Genomic DNA, 21,283 nt, shown 5'->3' on the forward strand with positions numbered 1-21,283 from the left:
GAAAGTTGGCAATTTCCAACTTTAGAGATTTGGTGCCTGCTGCTGTTCTATGATCACTTGTCTGGGGTGGGTAACAGTTGGGCTTCGTGCATTGCCCCTGGACAGCCACACACAATGAGAGGTTAGGAGTGACTTGATGGACCTTCATGGGCCATCCTGCAGGTTGGGAAGGAGAAGCTGGCTATAGCCTCACTTACACCTGAATAGGCTGTGTCCTGTCTCCACATGAATGGCTGCAGAAACCCCTCTAGTGAGTCTGGCGATAGGGCAGGAAGAGCAGGCCTCTGTTTACTTCAAAGGCCTGTCTTTGAAGTCTCGCCCACTTCAAAGGCCCAACTGGTATTGGACCTCTGACACCACCAACTCAGTACACTTCTGGAACTATGAATGCTCTGCCAAGAAGAAAGACTGCAGTGCTGTTGAAGGACTGCCACTCTGCTGGACTGATGCTTTGGTGACCTCCTGCCTTGCTGTGCTGTCCTGCTGTCTGCTATTCCCCTGCCTAGGTATGAAGGACTGGACCTGCAACAGTTGAACCCAGATTGACTCCAGGGGCTAGCTGGCTGGCCTCCTGATCTGAAGTCTTAGGGATATAAAATACTTTCAGCCACCCTGCTTCTGCACCTTGACTCTGCCATCTGTGAGTCTACCATGCCAAGTGGTGCCACCCCAGTTCTTGTTTCATGGAAGTGGGCGTAAGGTGTTTGATTCAGCAGAACCAATGTATTTTCTGCTGCGGGAGCAGAATCAATGCATCACCTCTGTTGCGTGGAACAGAACCAGTGCATTGCCTTTTGAACCCCCACAGTGACGCTTTTCCCGTTGTAAGGTCCTTGCATTCTCATTGATGGCAGCCTCAACAACAATGCCAAATCTTCACATAACAGCCTCTGTCCTCATCGGAACTGAGGCATTGCTGTGACTGCACAACGCATCCTCGACACAGGTCTTTGCATTTATGCCCTGGAATCTGGATTCTCAACGTCAACGCAGCAGGAACTAGCACCTTAACCCTGCTACATCTCAGAGGCAACAGATCACCGCTGTTGGGGTGAGAAATGTAATGCATCCCCTCTACTGCGTGGTTCAGAACTGATGCTCCGTAATCAGGATTTACATAGTCTCTGTAGCCGGCCCACGCTCCATCGTAGTCAGCCTGAACTATTGACTTTGTCGCATGTACAAACATTCCACCGAATCATGGGACCTTAGTGCCACCCTCGTACTCTATATTGTCTTCCTCACCGAGACCTGGCTCATCCCCACATCTGCAGCAGATATTGCCGCAGCAATCCCGGACAGATATAAAATCACTCACCAGGAGGAATAGCCATCATCCACAAAGAGACCATTCAGTGAACCACCACCACTGACAACATCACCACCCCCATGGAACATCTCAACTTCAAGCTCCACATGAATGAAAAAACAACCATCAGAGGCACTCTCCCATACTGCCCCCCAGGCCCACGCTCCAGCTTCTGCAAAACCATTGCAGACTTCTTTGCACCCCGAACCTTAGACTCCAAGGACTACGTCTTCCTCAGTGACCTATATTTCCACATTGATGATTCCAGCGACAACAACACTGCACACCTAGACTGTATAACCAGCCTCAAATTGACCCAGATTGTCTAAGACACTATACACCTCATAGGACACACACTAGACCCCATTTTCACCTCAAGCAACTGTGTCAAATACAGCCATGTCAGAGACCTCACATAGACTAATCACTCCATCATCCCTTTCTTCATCTCCAGCTCATGTACCTTTCTCCCCAAGATGACCAGAGCCCCTCCACCAGAGGTGGAACAAAATCTCAGAGGCAGCTGGGCAGATGTCCTCAACACCTCCAACCCCCGTTGCCACCACTAACCTTGAACAGGGAGTGAAAACCGTCAATGCCTGGATCAACAATAGCACCAACAACATTAATCCCATCAACAGCAACATCAAGAGAAAATCCTCCAAAAAGGCCAGCTGATGCACCCAACAACTCAGAACAGTGAAACAAGACATCAAACGACTGGAGAGGAGATGACGTGCCAGCAAGGACACCTCTGACAGGGCAGCCTTCAAGACCTACCACTACCTACAAAGAAGACAGCCCTTGCCACAAGCATTGAAGCCAGTGCGAACAACACCAAGGAGCTTTTGAACATCGTTAAGGAATTCTCCAACCCTAATGCCAGCGAAAACAACCTCACACCCTCACAGAAGCTGTGCAACAACCTCACCCACTTCTTCCACAGCAAAATTGCATGCAACCATATACAGAAACTTCAAACCCCAACACACACCAACGGTCTTCCTCGACAGATAGGCCACCACCATAACTGACACGAACCACACCCTTACCACGGGAACATCCTCTCACCCAGGACATTAGCTCCATCATGAAATTCATTCACTTGAAAGCTCCCACAGACCCATGCCCGCACCACATCTTCAACATTGGATTCTACACAACCAAGGACCAGCATACATTAACCACTGCCTGAACTCCCACTAACCTTCGAGAAAACTACGCTCTGCCTCTCTTTACCTTGCCCATACTCCCTGCATCTACTGAACCATAAGTGGAGGACGCACCTTCTCTCACATTGCAGCAAAAACCTGCAACAGCCTCCCCATGCATCTCCGGACCATCACCTCACTTGTGGAATTCTGAATGGCCCTCAAGACATGGCTGTTCAAATAAGCTTCTGGGACCTGCAAGCAATGGGATACCTTAACAAGTGATTAGCTGGTCTTTATAAATCCTGATTGATTGATTGCGACCTGCTCACCACGATATCCCCAGTTGTGGCTTATTGCTTCTAAGCGCTATTTTACAGTTTCATAGCTCAAGTTCAACTTTTTTGCCATTTTGGTCTTGTTTTTTTTAATCAAATTGATTTCTATTTTTCTAACCTGGTGTTGAATCTTTTTGTTTAGTCTTTTTACTGTTTTACTCTTTGAAGTGTTGCACAAATACTTTACACATTGACTTTAAGTTAAGCCAAACTACTCTCTGCAAGCTACCGGCGGGTGAGCACAGGTAAATTTAGGGTTTGCCTGATCCCTACCCTGACTAGGACTGTGGTTGCTGCTTGTCAACGGGTTTATGCCCCAGTCAATCAACAACCCAATTTCTAACAGTGAGGAGACTAGGAATATGTTTGAAATGACTGGTTGTAGAGAGTTCAGTGCAATAAATAAACCAGCAGCATGGCTGGCTTCTAGGCAATGATAAGTGGCAATAGTGCTTGTAGGCTCACATGACAACTTGGGTGGAACATATGTGCCAGTATGGGGATCATTTCTTGAATGCCATTACCATTTCTCTCACCTTCCTACACTGTAACTGGTGTATGTTGAAAGAGGGTATGACAGTGGGGTGTTGGAGGGAGAGGCACTGGAGCAGAAGAGGATACGCACCCTTGCGGAGCTTCAATGTTTTTGGCGAAGACGTCCGGGAGATCATTAGAAGGTACCACATTTTCAATTTTGGCTGGTGGCCACTAGCTCACTGACATGAAGAATAAGACTTAGTATGAAATATAAGCATCTGCAATTCGGACATGAAGTATTCCTTTTTAGTTGTAGTGCCAGCTCGGTTATAGCCCGTGGGTAATGCTCTACAACCAGTCTGATGAGAAGGTCATTTTCACTTTGATTTCCACAATTGTCTTTCTGTTACTTTTTCCTAACCTTCCACAAGGCACTGGTTACCTCCACTTACTGGCGAAAGAACACTTTTGAACAAAAAAGCATGGCAAGAAAGAAATCATTATTGGAAATGATCTCTCTTGGGACCACCGTTGGGGCGCCAAATACAACTTACTCTTCCTTGATTTAATTAAAAAAATAAACACTGTGACTTCTGTGATGGAGATGCAAATTATGTATTTTGTAAATAATGTCGGGGAGTGGCTCGATGTCAAACACACCTTTATAGATTCCAGTGACAAACCCTGACAACCATATAGAGTACACAGCTTACACGAATTAGCATACCACGATCAGGCGCCCGGCTTCACATATAAAACAGGAAGAAAATTGTGATGTTCTTTCGGAGCTTGTTGCTTCGTTTGGCCAATGCGCCAAAAAAAGTTATTGTGGTATTTTGTTGGCGGCCGGTCCTGCACCTTTAAGTGTCATGCCTAAGGGCCACGTGACCCGCTCTGCATTTCCTTTAGTCGTGCCCTTCTACTTTCACGCAGTTGTTCATCCTGCCCTCGGCTGCGGGCGCAGCACCTGCAAATGAAACCGTAAGGCAGAGTTAACCCTGCAGTGCCTGCAGCTTCGGATGCAGTGATCCGTGGAGGGGTCTGAGTTTGGCTTAAGCTTTAACCCCCCCATGATGGGAACACTTGATTATGGAAGTTGAACCTCTGCGACTCGGCTTTGGAAAGTGACTGTAAGTAATAAGGCACGTAGCGCCTTGCATTTTAGCTGCTTCAGGCCTTTGTTGGCGCTTATGAAGGAAAGCATTTTGCCTTCAGATCATTTGATATGTTATAGAATTATGGCTACTGCATGGTCGTTGTTCTGTCTGTCTGTGCCCGTTTCCGTGCTATGAATCGCACCTGGGGAGCTCCTGGAAGGTAATGGCCAGGTGAGCGAGTGACTGATCGGCAGAGGAATTCAGACATGTTTGTGCAAAGGGAAACTAAGTGGGCGGAAGTCTTAAGCACTTTTGGGAGCGGTGGTTTTCTTTCACATTTACAACCAGCACTTATACGAACTTTTTAGCAGAGTCCAAGGGTTCTTTGCATTGTGGTTAAACATTAAGTTTACTGCATTAAGATCTTTGTTCAGTGGGATACATTGTTTCCCACATTTTACACGTCTCTGATAATTGTATTTTTTTTAACATAAACATGTACACATCTGAAAATACAGTATATGAGATGCAGCACACATGCCAATCTTTAAGTGAATGATTATCAACGAAAGTTTTTTATTCTGTTACAAAGGAATAAGTGCACAGCCATTAAATTATAATTGCTGTTTGATATGGTATGAAACTAATTGTATCTGCACTGGGGTAAACCCGGGAGCGAACAGATCATAATTTTTGTTGTGTTTTACATAATAAGAAGTTGATTGAATACACTGCTTTTACCTTTTAATCATGTGTGTGACACACATCATTTACCCTCTTTACATATTGTTTGGGGTGACGAAATACAATTGTTCAGTATATTTTATTCTACGGACAAGCATGTCCAACCCTCCGCAACTCGGACACTTTATCTGCCTGTTTACAATGCCACAGCATGGGTTGAGGAGACTAGCCTGCTAATAAGGCAAAGCTTTTGTCCATAAGTGTGTTACTTACATTTCTTGATGTGATTCATTAATGCAGAGCCTTTACAATTGAACTGCACTCTCTAAGGAAATTCACTGAGCTCAGCTTGCAACACTTACAGTGGTCCCAGCATTAAACTGTGTACACACTTTTGCAAAATATAACAATTTGAGGCTGCTGTTATTTCTCACAGAATACTCCCTATTTATATGCAAATACATTCAAGATTGGGGATTTTTTGCTTTTAAAATGAAATGTACACAAAAAGTGTTAATTGGAAACAAAAAGTTTAGCTAAACTATTGTGCAACTTTAAATGGCGTTTCTCTGAGGCACCATTCAGTAAAACCTGTTTAATGTCATGCTAATGATAGAAATAGATCAAATTTGGTGAATGATTGTAGAACAATTATAGTCAACATTGTAGACATCCCTAGAAAAAGTTTTAGCTAGAGGAATGTTCCAACCTTTTTCATTGTGACAAAGGATTGGTGGGGAGTTGGTGAATACTCTAAACATGTCAGTTTGCACAGACATACAGCGCATTCCAATCCATATGCTGCCACTTTCAGCCTACTTTTGGCTCCTGCATGTAGATTTGTAGAAAAGGAATCCAAACCCTGATATAATTTGATCCCTAACTTAATCGAAGAGGGCTATTATTAGAGCTCTGGTATATAGAGAACATGGCTATAATCTTACACTTCACTGCATGGTGCCAAAAGGGAAAAGTAGATGTTTTACACAGGACAAGTAGACTTTTGAAGTATTCCGTTCCTTTAACAATTAGATCTTTTATACCACCACTGTTTATGTATGTATGTCTGTTTTTATATGCTATTTTTACTGGACGAACCTAGCCAAAAGACAGTGGAGTACTGTACATGGTCAAAGACAAGCATATAGTCCGTGATTTAAGAGAAGTGCAGCTAGGTTGAGGATGGTTAATGCATCATGATGTAGTGTTCTTCTAAGAGGTAAGTCTTCAACTCTATCCTAAATTGGAGCAGAATTGGGGCGACCTTGATGGATACAGGGATGATGAAGGGATTCTGGGTGCACAGAACGAAAGGAAAAGGCCTGTTTTTTTGCATTTCATAGTCTGCGGTTGCAGACTGATGGTGTCCTGACTGAGGATCCACCAAGATCCACCAGAGATATTGAGTTTGTCTGCAAGACATGTGGTGGTACTGGTAGTCATTGTAGCTGCTTTTGCCCGTGGTGCATGCTGGCAAGTGGAGCAAATGGTGTACCATCAGATTGGGGTGATGGCATTGTGTTTTTTCAGATGAGATGTGCTGCAGCATGTAAAGTTCCAATGTGACATCAGGGAGGCCATGGAGTAGGGCCACCATCAAGATGCAAGAGTTAGCAGACTTGAACAGCAGTTCTGAAGTTATTTCTTTGAAAGAGAGAGCTCCGCCTTTTTACCTTGAGAGTGAGGTTGGTTGCCAAGCTGAATCAAAGTGACTTGGCATTCAATGAATTTTGGGGATTGAAGCCGTAAAGGTTAATGTGACTGGCCAGTTTTATGCTGTATGTTGTTTACTGTACTTGGCAAATAACAATAATTATATCTTAGAGGGATTGAGCTTCAAGTAGGAGCTGGACATCCTGGTCTCGGTGATGTGGCGGCAGTGTTGAAAGTTGGATGTCTGCAGCAGAGGAGACTAACAGTTGTTTATTGTGCATATTGGTTAATCTTCATGCTGTTACCTGTAAGTAGAGGATCAAGCGGCTCCATGGATAGATTGATGATGACAGGAGAACTTATGGAGATACAGAAGACTCCACAAGTGACAGGGATATTTCTTGATCTGGAGGAGCTCATCTGAACAAAGTGGTATCAGTGAGTAACTGGGTTGTTGGTTATGAGGGGTGAGAGCCCTTCTCAAGCAACAGCCACAAGCCATGTCTGGGTAAACTATAAACAGTCATTAACATGATCTGTACTTAACCCTCTGGTAGCTTGGCACAAGTACAGTCAGACCTAACTTAGAGGTGTTGTGTAAAGTATTTATGCAGCATTCAAACAGCAATAAAGTGAAAACACAAGAGAAATCCCACAGCTATTTTGAAAACTAGAGTATACTTTGATACATTATTTGAATCCAAAAGAACAAAAATCCAATCAGTAGAACCGGAGATATGTAATTTCAAAGTTTTAGGATAAGCATAGCGCCGAAAAGCACCAACTGTGGTTATCTGGTTGTGCCGAACTGGGACAGAGTCACAAGTTCAAGCTGACAATGATGGGGTGTGGGTCATCTAGAGGGACCCGGTTAGTCCCACTGAGAATTGTACCGTATATCCGTGATGTGGAGGAAGCGTTGCATTGGACTGCATCGGTTCGGATGAGAAGCTGTTACACAAGGCCCTATATCAAGTTACATCACACTGCGTTGGTTCTGAAGAGGCTACCAATCACATTGTGGATTTTTCTCCCAGAGTATCTACGAGAAATTAACCATGGTCTGATATTCCACAAACATCTCAGAACGTGGCTGATTTGAACTCTTTTAATATTACTATTTGAACTCCTCTGCACAGTGACACTGTCTTGGTTAGTTTTGAGTTTCCCATATGTAAAAAAAAAAAAAAATACCTTTTGGTGCAGCTGTAAGATCTTCTTCGTCATGGCTATGTTTGCAAGGTGGAGCCATTGGACAATAATGCAGTGTGGGTGTGACTGTGGATGTTGTATGTTGTAACTCCTGATTTCACCTTCAATATTGTTCTATTGGGTAAAGTGTCTTTCAGATTGAATTACAAATTCCACACTTGGCTCAGTGGGTGTTGAATAAGTACTGTTGCAAGAAATTTCCCTTGATGTTAAACCCTTTGTGGTATTCGGCACTAAGGCCTGGAACCATCTTCCCATCTCATTAAGATTTACTGATTACAAAGCTACCTTTAGAAAACAGTTAAAGACATATATATTTTTTTTCAACCCCGATACATTATGTTACTCTCTTATACTATGAAGGAGATGCCTATCTGACTTCTGATCTTGTACATGTGTGAGTGGTGTGGGCTTCCGTATAGCACAAAGATGCTCCTTTGGGAGTGGTAATGCGCTCTATAAGTAATAGTTCAATTCAATTTAATGTTATCACCCTTGGCTATTTTGTCTTAACGTGCAAAGTGTCACTATTTCTCATATCTATTTGTAAAATACAGCTATGACTTTATTTGTGAATACTCAAGTGGTGATGGCCAATCATGTGTTTTTATTTTGTGCCTCTTTAACGTATCTGGGGGCATCAGTGGATGGTAATGTTAGGTAGCAGATGACATTAAGGGCCACATGTAGGTAGGTTCCAATTTGCGACTTGCAAATTGCGAGTCGCAAATTGGAATGTAGGTTGGTGTCCTTGGCACCATCTGCGATTCGTAAGGGGCTTGCAAATGCCCACCTGATGAATAATCATGAGGTGGGTCACAATTTGCGACCCCCTTGCGAATGGCGCCCTCACAGGTATGGTGGCCTGCTGTGGACAGCAGACCACCATGTCTGTGACTGCTTTTTAATAAAGCATTTTTTTGTTTTTTTAGTAATGCAGCCCGTTTTCCTTAAAGGAAAACGAGATGCATTACAAAAACAAAAAATGAAACGTTTTCGTTTAATTTTGTCAGAGCAGGCAGTGGTCCTATGGACCACTGCCTGCTCTGAAAAAATGTTTATATTGACATTCACAACATTGCGAATGAAATGGGTGCTAACTGCGATTGGTTTGCGACCGCGTTCACGGTCACAAACCAATCCTACATTGCACTGCGAGTCGCAATTAGGAAGGGAACATCCCTTCCTAATTGCGAGTCGCATACCTGTTTTGCAATTCGGTAAACTGGGTTTGTGCATCGTGATGTGCAAAATTCTCTGTTTGCGACATGCAAAGAGCTTCCTACATCTGGCCCTAAGTGTTGCTGCTTTATTTGCTTAGGTGGTGCATCTGCACAACGGAGGAGGGTGTTTTCTTGTTTATTTAGTGGCCAGGGTTAGATTAGGTTTCATGCAGAGCCATTGTTTTGGTCAATGTTGATCTTAACTGTGTAGTTACTGATTGTATGGTTGCATGGTAGTTGCTGAGACGTGGACCTGTTGATGGTTGCCATGACTTTCCTGTTAGTTTATGTCATGTGTTACCTATCCCATTATTGCCAGGTTCTGTGTACTGCCAGGGTATCAGTGTTCATCTGTGCATGTGTTAGTATTCCACCACTATCTGTTGGAGATCTTCGATGGGATAGGACTGATCTACCATCGGCATAGCTTATGGTTGGATGCATTATTGAGAGCATAACTTATAATTGAACCTGATTCTAATGCCATAAATATCCCCGCAGCTGCTCTTGCATAGCATTCACTTAGTGACAAAAGATTTGTCGTAGGTGATTCATAACTCATTTAGTTTGTTGAAAGCAGTATGAAGCGATTTTTTTCCCTGTTGCTTACTTATATAGCAGAGGTTGACCCGGACTGATACCAATGGGGACAATTTAATACTTTGAGGTAATTCCAATAGTTTTGTTGTCTTTTATGCATATTGTATCTGTGCAAGTCAATCACCCATCAGAGGTCGAAAAACTGTTGCGCTTATTTAACGCAAAGCAAGTACAGGTTATAAAAAAAAAGTCTGCTCGGGCATAATAGTGGGAGGGATGCACAGCAACATAGTCGTGTATGGTGAGCGCTTAATCGTACCATAAAATTATAAATACATATCAGGTGCAAGGAATTGGAGCAGGCGTTCTGAAAGGGGTTTTGCTAGTCTCAGTTGCCTGTTAAACGTGTGGTTGTATTTTGATAACTTTTGACTGATTAAGCTTTTCCAGATGTATACAGACATTTCAGTCTTAAGGGCTCGCTTTTCACAGTTTCATGTAAGCAATCAATGATCGTAAACAATAAAGAAAACAAATTATTACCAATTGCATTCCACATACTTTAGAGTGACCTTCTTCATTGAATATTGTAAGTTTTATAGTGAATGTCATTCCCTTTCTCCAGATCATGTATATTACTTGGATAATTTGGCAGTTTTAATGGTGATTGATGCCTGTCAGTGCAGCAGAACAGTGAGTGCCCACTATACAAACCTCTGTTAACATAACATTTTCCTCTTACTGATTACGACTGTGTTTTTTCGGACTGCTGTAGACAGGAATGTGAAGGGTGTTTAACTCTTACTGGCAGCTATAAAATGTAGAGAATAGATTCCAAAAGTTAGTTTCGCGTCGATTTGCGTAATATACTTAAAATACCAAATTACCCTTTACAAAGTGGACTTAAGGCCTTCTTTACAGTTAGTGATACGATTCGAACGAAAATTTGGTACAAAATCTGAGGGTTAGTCCTTCCATGTAAAGGCTTCCTATAGTCTGAGTGGGTATTCATGATTATAATATTCTTAAGAGACCAGAGATGATAAGGGCCCTAAACCGTCTCGCAGGCCAAAATTAGTCTAGATTATAGTCACTGTCTCCTCATGCAGGTGCTTACATAGAAAGCGGTGGGTCTCTAGTTAGACTTTGGACCAGGTCTAGCCACCTGTTTGCTATTACTCTAGAGAAAGTAAAGACATGCCAAAACGCTGAGTTGCATCTTCACCCCTTTTCTCATACTATAGATGGTTTCTCATTCCATATAATCGGAGCATATTTTGATAAATAGCTCGCAGATTGCTTTTTTGGCAATCTTTCTTCTCACAAAAATAGAGCCATCAAGAGCAATAGTTATAGCTACTAAATACAGACAGTTGGCATTGTGTTGTAGCAGTCATTAAAATAGATCTGGTGTTTCTTTATTTAAGACTATATCAGAGCAGCCATATTAAAGAATCACATTTGATTCATAGCTAGGAAGTGGTTGCTGAGAAACACTAGCTCACTACCAAACTATTGCACTGGTTTCCTGTGACCAAGGAAAGTTCAGCTGAAAAGTAAAAGGCAAACAGTCTCAAAATTGTGCAACCATAGAGTGTCATGAGGAACTGGCTGCACCCACCTCCATGGCTCATTCTGATAAAAATAATTGTCTACACCCCCTTCCACCATTTCTTAGCTGTGAATATCCCTACTCCCATGCCCCACCCTCTGCTTGACTCTTCTGGTAATCTTCAATTCTGTTGTTCATTGCCACATTCCTCATTGTTTGTGAGTGATCCACCCTCCAAGGCCAGAAACCTACTACCAGTATTACCTTGTAATTTGATATAGGTCGAACTCCCTATAAGAATCTGATCTGGTTGATTACGCTGCTCTGCCCAGGATCGTGGTCCCCCTGCTAACACAGCAATTTCAAAGTGTTGAAACGTGGAACTGGAATCAAGTATTCAACTGTCATTGTGTTCAACAGCAATGACAAACAATATACCTGACCTGAGAACTCGATTGTAGTTTGACCCAAATTACCAAAACAAGCTTGTGTTCATTCCCACCTTTACTTTAAGACAATCTTATGAAAATGCTGTATATTTGGATAGAAATATCACCTCCATGATAAACTGGTTTATACCAGTGCTCTGAGTGCCTGACTGAATGTGAACCCAGTATCCTGCCTTTTTATTTGGCCTGGACATCCTGCTAATGTAGTGTGTGTAAGGGCCTAGGCCTGTCTTTGCTAATGCGAGGTTCAAACCTCTTGCATGACCTGGAGGGGCACACAAATTGTTACTTATAGTCAGCATATGGCTACTTCCATGCCCTGGGTTTGTCAAATAAATTAATGGTGGCAGTTTGTCATGTTTTTGTAAATTTTTAGGATGACCATACCTTTTTCGCTGTGTCAGATGAGATCACATAGTCATTACTTAATTCAGGTAAAGTTTTGCTTTAATGTGAAACATCGGACTTTGTATTGGCATTATGTGTGTGTGTGTGTGTGGTGAGTGGTGGTATGTGCACTTAATGTGCTGTGCATGTATGTGAGCAAGACGCTGTGTGTGTGTGAGGTGAGCACCAGTGGATCTGTTGTCAATGGTCTCTGGTTTACCATAGCTCAAAAAGAAGAAAGGATGAAGCTTCCCCTGGCAGTGGACGTGCATTGAATGCATTTCTGTGATTGAGAGACTGAAGTGAAAGGGGTACAGGGTTAGGGCTACCTTTTAGTCAGTGAGGATCCTATTAGCAAATGGCTGCCATTTGTTGTTCCTGAGCACTGCCATCTAGTTTTTGATAGAGGTGAGAACTGGGACTGCAATTTCTGTTATTCTAAGTGATTTTGCTCATCAGCCTTCCTATTGCTCCAGGAAGGCTATGACAGCCAGATGCAGGGATCTCATACTTCAGTGTGCTCTTGTTTTTTGATAGAAGTCAGCCTCATTGCTACCTGCTGTGAGGTCTATCAACTTTCTCAAAGGCTTTGTATGAGAAGCAACAAGAAATTAGTTTAAAAATAGGATCCAAACCACCCCACTTTGTTCAGTTCGAACTTCTTTTTGACCAAGTAAGGGAGTGCTGTGCAGAGTACTTGAACAACTGGTACACAATCAGGGCAGCTGTCTGTATTGCAGTCACTCTCCCAAAAGTGAGTTGAGATGGCCTGAAGTCTTCAACTTGCTGGAGAAGTTGTGGGTCTGCTTAGAGTTCTGAGTCTCCTTGTGTCTGATTAGAGAAGGAAGAAGAGAGCCATGCTCTGCAGGAGGAGAGGCTGTCCAGGCGCAGAAGCCCAACATGATCCCGGCATGTGAAACACCCAGAAGTAGCTACATGCATTCAGGGACCAAAACCACTGTTAATCCTGATTATGAAGGTTCACTGGACTCCTTGTGTAGCTCTAGTCATGAGCTGCAAGACGTTATCGGGTACAATGTTATTGTGCTGTTTGCCAACCTTGCCCCAGAAGAACTGTTGCTGCAATTACCTCCAGAAGTGTTTCCTTGTTTGTAGCTACTGTATCACGTCAGAGGGCTGCAACTTCCAAACCGAGTGCCCAATGAACAAGCCTAATGCGCTGTCCCCTGACCTCTGTCACTAATGATGAAACCTAAAGGTAGAGATTTGCTGACCACACCACCCAGTTAACTGATCCACAGTGTTGCTGAGAAGATAAAACAGTGCTGAGATCCTGTGAACTGGGAGACTATGTATGGTTTATGCAAAAGTGAATCCTGCTGCTATAGCTCTAACATTTGCCATTATGAACTATATGGTCATAAAAACTATTGAACTGTCCTCAAAACTATCCTTTGTGTTATTGATATCAATTTGCACCAGTGCCTATTCACAGCTTACACTCATATCTTTGTCTAAATACAGATAGATTTCAGGAGCATCCCTGAGATCAAGAGAAAGGGGAGGGAAGGGCACTGTATAGAGTAAATGTACTTTAATAGAGCTCCCAGGTGAGATTGCAACCACGCAACTAAACTGCCTTTGTAGTGTGCAATATTTTGTTTTGCTATAAGATGAAAGTACTTTCTTTTTACAAAAGGAAGCAGTGGGCTGGATTTTACATTATTGTATCTTTTGTTTATCTTCTGATTTCTAAGCTTTTGCTATTTCCCCCACCCCACACTGTCCCTCAGAAGCCTTTCCCAACTTGCCTCTTTCTACATTTGATTCTCTGGGTAGCAAAGACGTACTTGATACAGTTTGCTGAGCCTTAGTATAGTGGAACCCAGGACATCAAAGGCAAACAACATAAACCACCACGGTTGGAGCCCAGTAGCCACTTGTTGTATTGTGGCATGGAAAGGAAGAGCCATCATGCAAAGGTAGATTTGATTGCTACCTTTATTTTCCTATAAGTATCAGTCTACATGTCCCTCAGCTATCCGCTTCCCGACCACCAACCTCCAACCACTCCACATCGAATGCCGCCTCCTACACAAACCCAAACATTCTACCCTGACTTCTCGTACAGCACCTTGGCTTGTGGGCTTGGCTCGTGGGTGCTCACGAGAACTCAGAATTATAACGTAACACATATTCCCCCTTAACAATGACAACAAATTTGACCCCAAAACATAGCATTTAGTCTAAAACATAATCCTCCAGATATTTTGACTTGTTGATCACCCGTTTGGATTTTGATCTTTGAAAATCACTCTGAACCCTTTCCCCCGTACCCACACACCCATTCGTAGAATTTCCACTAACCACAATATTGTTTGCATCTTCCGTCATCTCCTCACCATCACACTCCTGATCCAAACCTGAGCTCTCCACACGCTCCTCAGCAACTGACATACTCACCAACCATGTCTCTCCTAGACTTACACCACTCATTCCAACATTCTGTCCTTCCTTCCCATCTGTTTCACCACCAACACTAACCTCACTCCTCAATCCTGCTGAAATTTCACCCGAGAACCTGTCCTCTGACCGGAATCTTTGAGCATCAACCTTGGCAACTTTCCTCTTACTCCACCACTTGCCCCCTCAACCTGAACGGAGTATTTAGAAACTTGAACCACTTTAGTAGCTGGGAAGTAGTTAGAACCTTTAACCTTATAAGGTCTTCTTACTCTCACACGATCCCCAATCTCAAAATCAAATTCCCTCACTTTCTTAAGTTCATCATATCTGCCTTTAGCCTTATTCTGTGACTCCACCACCTTGTCCTTGATGGACTCCACATTAGGAATACTTTTGTCTGGGTCAGATTTCTCAATCACCCACTTAGGAGACAACTCATTAAACAAGTGTCTGCCTCTGAACAACGTGAAAGGAGTCACAACAGTCGTAGAGTGAAGAGTGTTGTGATAGCACCAAATTATCTCCCTAATAACTTCCTGAATGGATCCTCACGCCTCCATGGCTATCTGTATAGTCTCTTTGAACATACGATTAACCCTTTCCACCATGCCATTAACTTGAGGACTATATAACGCTGTTGTTAAATGCTTAATTCCCAACCTATCCAGAAATTCCCTCATGGCATGTGAAACTAATTGCACACCTTTATCTGTAACTACCAACGCCAGAACCCCTTCTGATTGAAAACGTTTCTTCTTGAATTTTACTACCTCTGACATGTTGGGTTCTCTCAAAAACGTATACAACACCCATTTAGAGTGATAATCCACCACAACCAAAACCAATCTCCTCCCTTCATTCACTCCACCAATAGGACTAATGAAATCCATACCAATTTTCTCCAACAGCCACTCATGAAATCTTACCAGGTGCAAGGGAGTGTTCCGTACACATATGGATTTCTCAGCTTGAGAACACACACTACAACTGTCGACTAAAACCTCCACATCAGCATCCATCCCAGGTCCGCAATAATACAATCATAGTTTCTTCCTTGTACCAGTAATGCCCACATGACCCTTGTGAGCCTGCTTGACCAAAATACTTCTAAGCTGAACAGGAGGGATCAATTTGGTGCCTCTCATAACCAAATTACCCTCCAAACTTAACTCCTCCTTGACTTTGAAGAACGGCTTCACTTTATCTATTACCTGACCTTCCCTAGGCCAACCATTTTATTTTATAGTTCTTGAGAATTTTCAACGTATGATCACTTCCCACCTTAATCTCCCAACTCTCCCTCAGGATCACACTCTCTGAAATCACCATCCCATCCACCATACCAATCACAACCTCTTTATCTTCTTCCCCCACGTTTGTCTAAACAACATCATCAATCATCGGGCACCTCAACAAGAAGTCAGCCCTGCAATGCTGCCCTCCTTGAATGTGTTTCATCCTGAAATTAAAGACATGCATTTTAGACAATAACTGAATCAATCGAGGACTCCCATTATCCATTCATTTCACATTTTTCCGCAACAATATCGGTAGAGGTTCACATTGCAAAGCAAAATTCTGCACAAACCTAGAAAAATATTCGCACAAACACAAAAGGGACCTTTAATTGGTCCCTGTCCTTAGGTGGAGCATATTTTTCAATTGCCATCAAAAGATCATTTTTGGGTTTGATGCCATGCTCACTTATCTTGTGACCTAAATACTCAACTTCTTTCAACATAAATTTACATTTTTGTTTGGCAACTGTCATTCAGTGGTCTTCTAGAATACTCAGAATTCTGTCTAGTTTACGCAGATGAGACTGAATAGATTATGAACTTATCAATATATCATCTAGGTACATCAACACTCCTTTCTCCTCCCCAAATAGTTGATACATCAATTTTTGAAATACTGAAGCCACCAATGCCAGTCCAAACGGCATCCTCAGGAAACGGAAAGCTCCAAATGGTATATTAAATGTCATAAGATCTCCAGATTCTGGACTAAGTTCTACCTGATGATGTGCAGCCCTCTGATCCAATATCGAAAAAATCTTCAAACCACCAACTTGAGCTAACATGTCCTGTATCTTGGGTAAGGTGAAACAATCGAATTGGATGATTTTATTTAATGATCTGAGGTCAACACAAAGTCTCAAATCCTCTGATTTCTTAACTGCCACCACTATGGGGGAAATCCATTGTGAGGATTCAATGGGCTCAATCACTCCATCCTCACACAACTGTGACAAATGATCCTTTAGTCTCTGCCTAATGCAGAGTGGGACATTACGAAGTCGATGTATGACTGGACCAGCACTCGCTTAAGGATGAATTTGTGCTCAAACCCTTTACCATCCCAACTTGTCCTCAAATACCCCCTCAACCCTGGTGTTTAGGCAAAAAACCTCTTCAAATGACCCACAAACTTCTTCAAAATCATTAATCAAAGAGATCGGATGTAGAGTTCCAGGTTTAGGAACCATACCAAATTTACCCTGGTCCTTCCACCCCTAAATGTTATATCCACCTTTCGTTACATTACCCTTGGTGTGAATAGACCTGTCCTTATAACGTAACTGCTCCATAAAATACCCACACAACTCAATCTCTTGAGTCCCAAAAGCTATTGCGTGGATATCAGGTGGGTACAAATTCAAATTTTCCCATCTCTCAACAAATAGTTTGTCTGAAATAATGGTAATAGGTGACCCAGAGTCAACAGTGACCTTAATACAATTATCTCCCTTAGTTATCTCACAAACTGTGTCCCCTCTCTTCCCACCTGTATCTACTTTGGTCTCAACCATTTTAATTGACAACAATACTTTTTTGCTGACCCCTTCTTCACTCACAACACGGGAAAATTCCTGCACATCATTGTTGTCCACAAGCATTATCCTAGAGGAATTCTTGCACACACGCGCATAATGTCCTACCTTTTTGCATTTGGAACAGGACTTACCTATCGCAGGGCAATTAGCATCATTAGCCAAATGATTCTTAGACCCACACCTAAAACAACCACCACTTTTCACACCTTTATTCCCCATCCACCTTCATCGGCAAAGTGGGTTTTGCTTTGCAAGCAATGGAATTGACAGTCTCACAAGAGCTCTTATTTTTGTTTAAAACCTTTGAAGCTAACTGAGATCCTTCAATCCCCCTAGCAATCTCTAGCGTTTCAGCTAAAGTGGGCTTCCTACTACATAATAGTCTTTCCTGAACCTTGTGATCAAAACAGTTCACCACCAATTGATCCCTTAAATACTGTTCAGTGGGCCCACAAACTCACATGAGGAAGCTAAAATTCTCAGTTCAGCTATAAAATCATCAATAGTTTCATGTTGATACTGCTTATGTGTGAACAATGTTTCTCAACAATCGTACTGGGTTCTTTCTCAAAATGCCTCTCCAGCCTCATAATGGGTTCTGTGTATTCATCTAAATTTGTTCAAAGTGGTGCGCCTACCTCAGGGAGGTGATGAAAGATTTGCTGACCTTCCATACCCCAAAAATTGTATAACATGGCTTTTTTACCTGCCACTGGAAACCCTTCCCCAGCAATCAAATAGCTGTTGAAAGATCTAACCCATTGACTCCATCTAACTTTTGGCACCCCTGGCTCACTCAAAAATGCAATGGGTAAATTTGCCATTTGTAAATTTGCCTTAGCTATAGTGAGTGTTAAGTATATCTACAGAAAACTGAGTTCTTCATTAATAACACATCAACTGGGAAAACGCAACTAATGGTTGATTGCAGGAAAATGAAAGAAAAACAAGCAAATAATTAAATAAATCTTAACATCACAACATAACAGTAAATAACCCAATAAATAATGGTTAAATGCTGCAAAACGTTCCAAGTTGTGTAACCACACACATATAATCAGGTGTGCATGTCACCGTGCAACGCTAAATGCTTCAAAGTGTTCCCAGCGGTGTATCCACATGCATGTACTCAGGTCTGCGTCTACCGTGCAACTGTCTTCCATTTTAACAATTAGGCAATCAACCTGCTTCAATTATCAATCTGCTCCCAAAAATGGAAATGTGCCACAAAGATGTGCTTGTCACTGTGTGCCTTGTTCAACCAGCGATGTATTTCTATTGAAATTGCCAAACCTGCATTCACTCCAACCAAGGTCCACGAAGTGTTAAGGTAATGGTGGCAAAATGGATCCAGAAATATATGCAACAAGTCAGGGAGCTAGCACCTTTAAGACTCCTCCTGGACGATGTCTATCCTTAAAGGCAATCTTAGTTTAAACGATGATCCAAGTTGAAATTAATTGAAGCCTGCCCCTTCAAATGCACACTGAATGAACTTGATGAGCCTGCCCCTTTTAAGGCTCCTCACAGTACCAAGTGTAAGTCTTTGACAACAGTCTCTTGAGACTACAGGCAGCTAAACCGGACTGGAAGCCACGATCCGAAGCCAAGAGTAATCGCGAAGTTGAGGGATACCAGACAAACACAGGTTCTATCTTCCACTTGTCGCCAAATTATGTTGTATTGTGGCATGGAAAGGAACAGCCATCACACAAAGGTAGATTTGATTGCTACCTTTATTTTCCTATAGGTTTCAGTCTACATGTCCCTCAGTGATCCGTTTCCTGACCACCAACCTCCAACCACTCCACATCGAATACCGCCTCCTGCACAAACCCAAACATTCTACCCTGAGTTCTTGTGCAGCACATTGGCTCGTCGGCTTGGCTCATGGGTGCTCACGAGAACTCAGAATTGTAAAATGACACCGCTGTCTGCCAATGCCACTGAAACCCTGACCCAAGCAGGGCTTACGCTTAGATAAAACTGGAGCTATGGAGTCCATTAAGGATAACGATAAATACATTTGTTAGCAGTTACAGAATCAGCTGGGTTTCCTCCGGATTTAAATCCAGCTATGAATCTGAAAGATATAATAGCATGTAACAAACTGTTTTCTAAAGATGTACTTCAAGAGCTAGTTAGTTGTTTAGGTATACATGATAAAGAATCCTCATTGAGTATAGGACACCAACCAAATGAGTGTGAACCCTAGGGAAAACACAGTGATCCAGACGTTAGTCTAAAGGGAAGTATTCTGAACTAGTCCTATGGTTCTAGGACAAAAGACATTGCCTTCACCATCTTAGGGGAGTGAGGAATGGGTGACTCCTGTGAACGCGCCCAGGCTTATCTGTTTAGTTACAGTAACTAATAACCAGACGCATCCTTAAGGCCAATTCATCTTTTGACCCATTTAAGATGATCATACCCTACGCAGCACATAAAAGACATTAATTAAACCATGCAAATCATTAGAGAGTCAGTAAAGAACGCACCATGACACATTTGGCTATGAATAACCACACCTTTTATTATCAATTTAAATGTTTATTTTCCTCTGTTAACAATGCTAAGATCACATAAATTAGTCTGAAAACCACCTGATAAAAGTATAAAAACAAGACAGGATGTCAAATATTGGCTTTATTAGAGCTACAACAATTATGGCTTCAATAGCAATGGTACAAATCAATAGCAATAAAAATAGACCAAGCGTAATAACATACATTTTATCAGCAGGTTAATGTTGTCAAAACATAAGAATTAAAGAAAACACTAACCCCAAATTAGCATTAGCATTTTGGGCTTCATGCAAAAGTTTTAGTAATATGAATTTAGAAACATCTAGCTATGGCTCTATCAAAACAGAAGTTGGTTCCTGGTAAACAAAAGAAATTCAACAATAAACATTCCAATTTTATAATAATACCTATCCTTAAGGATCAGCATAACAGCACACCTTCATCAGGAGATCATCAGGACAGAGGGCAGGGAAAAGGGGGGATGGTTTAGAATTTGGACTGTAAGATCACTAAACCATCAGATCATTAGTTCAGCATAGAACAGGCAAAGTAAACTCAGAAAATAATAAAATACCAGAACGTCTGTAGACTGACTGGTAAAGCACAAAGTGCCAAAGTGACAGATTACCTTGAGAAGGAATATGAATGAATGTCCTCAAGACTCACAGCACCAAGCTGTTAAATCAAAACTATCACACATTTTCTATTGGTCAGAAACATCAGGCGAAGGAAGAACATCCAATTATAAAAACATTACATATTGGCAATGCATTAGAATAGCTACAACAGAACATTAGCAGGACAGCGATTGGTTTCTTCTCCTTTTACGTAATTTCAAACTATACTAAATGTATCATACTGCTCTTCCCTCCATCCATGATCAATAGACCCTTTTGTTCGACACATCCCAAATACCCTGCTAGACAATGGTTACAAAGACTGCAGCATCAAATGTCACATCTTTGGAAGAAAACATGAGTTAGAAAAACAACCTTAGACAGATATGCAATTCAAACAATGGAACCTGTTATACAGAGGACGTGAGATCACACTAAAGTTACATTTGCTAGAACATTGTCCGTTAGATAACTTCCCGCTGTGGCCTTGCTCTGCTTGAGGACGAGCAGTTAGTAAACAATAAATGTCATAATATTTAGCTGTAAGTATGACAGAGTAATACATTTTCAAGCATATATAAACTCTTTATACATATTAGTTCTTTATTAGTTAATACCCCCAAACACTATGGTGGCTGATCACATAGGCACATTATGCGTCACACGTTATTTTCTATGCTAGTACATCATATATGTTAATTCAAATACAGGAATACATGAAACAATTATTAACGTTAATTTCAACGCTCACACTCTCATGTGGGTAACAATCAGATGCCTGGTCTGTTCCAGCTAGGACTAGTTTG

The 21,283-nt window shown here is 42.0% G+C and overlaps 1 protein-coding gene across 1 annotated transcript in view; it reads left to right on the forward strand.

Annotated features, from left to right (window-relative positions):
• Positions 1–4,184: 4,184 nt before the first annotated feature.
• The window catches only part of ARAP2 (ArfGAP with RhoGAP domain, ankyrin repeat and PH domain 2), a 1,093,539-nt gene continuing 1,076,440 nt past the window's right edge, over positions 4,185–21,283 (forward strand). Inside the window, exon 1 of the mRNA XM_069202133.1 lies at positions 4,185–4,405. The gene's annotated coding sequence lies outside the window, so the exon portion shown is untranslated. The remainder of the gene's footprint in view (positions 4,406–21,283) is intronic.

This window comes from Pleurodeles waltl, chromosome 1_2, assembly GCF_031143425.1.
Source record: "Pleurodeles waltl isolate 20211129_DDA chromosome 1_2, aPleWal1.hap1.20221129, whole genome shotgun sequence".
NCBI lineage: Eukaryota > Metazoa > Chordata > Amphibia > Caudata > Salamandridae > Pleurodeles > Pleurodeles waltl.